Here is a 2500-nt window from a genome sequence, read left to right as displayed (position 1 = left end):
GGAGGACAAAAACACCAACGCCAACGCCGGGTCAGCAGCGCGGAGATAAACAACAGCATCGTTAATTAGGCGGCCAATTACAAGAGAGAGTTTGTTCCTTAGGCGGCCAATTACAAGAGAGAGTTTGTTCCTCAGGCACGGCAGGGCTATGCTATGCTATCTGCTGTAATACGTGGCTGTCATTTTACTGCTCCATAGTAATTAGAGCCGCGTTGGATAATGCTCCCCAGATTGCGTTAGGTTAATAAGAACGTGTAATAGCGCTGGTAAATAAGAACGTGTAATGGCGCTGCTAAACAGGACACGAGGCGTGACATGTGAAACACACTCTGGGATGCAAGCAGCAGGGAAATATAGTTCATATGTTCTTAACAATAAATAACCATTACAGTATGGGCCCAATCTAGAATGGCTTGTGTGTGTGTGTGTGTGTGTGTGTGTGTGTGTGTGTGTGGGTGTGTGTGTGTGAAACATGTTGAGTTCTCTGTGATGGCAGTGGAAGGGAAATTCAGTTTGTATGTCATTAAGCATACATAACTATTGCATTATGGGGCCAGTCTATAATGTTTTACAGCACAAGGTTGTATGTGTGTGTGTGCGTGTGTGTGCGTGTGTGTGTGAGAGAGAGTGAGGTCAGTCTATACTGTTTTACAGCACAGGTTTGTATTTTAAAAAAAAAGTGTTGGCAAATGATCCAAACTTCTCAAAAGTGGATGTTTACTAACAGGTTATAAGAAGGATTAGATCGTTCCGACAGGAGATGTTGCCGAGGGGCAGTCCACTAAGTAGATGTGTTTTAGGGTATTTCACAAATGAGGGAGGAAAACATTCTCTCCCCCCTCCTTGACAGAAGAATAATATCACCTCTTTCTTTCTCTCTCTCCCTCTCTCTCTCCCTCTCTCTCTCTCTCTCTCTCTCTCTCTCTCTCTCTCTCTCTCTCTCTCTCTCTCTCTCTCTCTGTCTCCAGTCCCTGCATAAATCAGGCATGTCATGTAAAGTGAATTGTCATATATGTGTTTCTGAGGACTTTGGCTTGGCCACACTGATAAATATTTGAGCTTGTGCATTGCCCCGAGCCCCTGCTCTTTCCAGGCTGAATGGAGTAAAATGATATGCTAATCGACACCTGAGTGCTGAGGCTCTGGGGTGGTGGTGGTGGCGGTGGTGGTGGTGCTGGTGGTGCTGGTGGTGTCTCTGAAGTACAGCAGTATGGAGGGATCATCTGCATGCACAAAAGACGAAGTGGGAAAAATGTCAAGCCGTGGAGGACTGTGAAAGGGAGAGAACATCCTGTGAAATAGAGATGCAAGGAGCAGTGAAAGGCTCCATCGGAGACGTTTGATCAGCGACGGAGCGGAAATGGAGCCCTGGAAAAGCTGTAACTCTATCAGAAGTCGGCGACAAAGCATTTGAATTGCCCCGATTCTTTGACGGGGAAAAGGGGGGAATCAATTGGATTGTAAATCTTTGAATTAAAATACAATACAGTTGGCTGTGTATTGTTACCATTGAAATTCTTGTCAAAACGGTGGAGGGCCTTCTAAATAATTTGTCGCAGTTGAACCAAAAAATGTAATTGTACATTCATTCTATGAGCTGACACATTGAGACCAGTGAAGTGGTTGTCAGTTGAATGTTGGGGTGGGTGAATGGGGTGAAACTGATTGAACCATATTGCCTGAAGTGAATTTACTTTACTGTTATTGGTGCTTCAACTAGTCAATAATAGCACTACTCATCTAAGAATTTGCAGTAGTAGTCATTATAGTACTAGTAGTAATGGTAGTAGTAGTAGTTGTTATCGTAGTAGTAGTAGTAGTCATTATAGTACTATTAGTAGTAGTAGTAGTAGTCATTATAGTACTAGTAGTAATCGTAGTAGTAGTATTAGTCATAATCTTAGAAGTAGTAGTAGTAGTTGTTATCGTAGTAGTAGTAGTAGTAGTCATACTGTAATTGTAGTAGCACTAGTAGTAGTTATCATAGTAGTAATAGTAGTTATCATAGTAGTAGTAGTAGTAGTAGCAATGGCAGTAGTAATACTAGTAGTAGTAGTAGTAGTAGTAGTCATACTGTAATTGTAGTAGCACTAGTCGTAGTTATCATAGTAGTAATAGTTAAGCATTATCGCACGAGTGGGAGTGGTGTTGTTGGCCAATATCGCCACGGCTGTGGTTCGCCGCAGGCACGAAGCCGAAGGCTGAGTGCCGTAGGTAACTACAGCCGTGGCGATATTGGCCAACAACACCACGACCACGAGTGCGATAATGCTTTTATACAACAGTTCCATTGCCAACAAAAAAAAGATACCCGAGTGCATTTTTAGGAAGGATAATTATTATTTGGCATCGTTTTATTTAGCCCAGTTCCTCCGCTATGCGAAGTAGGCCTAGCTCAGAACTCTTGTGGTTGCTATGCAACTGCTAAGTCAAAGAACATGGAATGCCGTCTCTGGTTAAATCAAAGCGAAGAATCAACGTCGCGGAGTGATTATTAGCT

The sequence above is a fragment of the Sardina pilchardus genome, chromosome 12, assembly GCF_963854185.1.
Source record: "Sardina pilchardus chromosome 12, fSarPil1.1, whole genome shotgun sequence".
Classification (NCBI taxonomy): domain Eukaryota; kingdom Metazoa; phylum Chordata; class Actinopteri; order Clupeiformes; family Clupeidae; genus Sardina; species Sardina pilchardus.
This window is presented reverse-complemented; position numbering follows the sequence as displayed.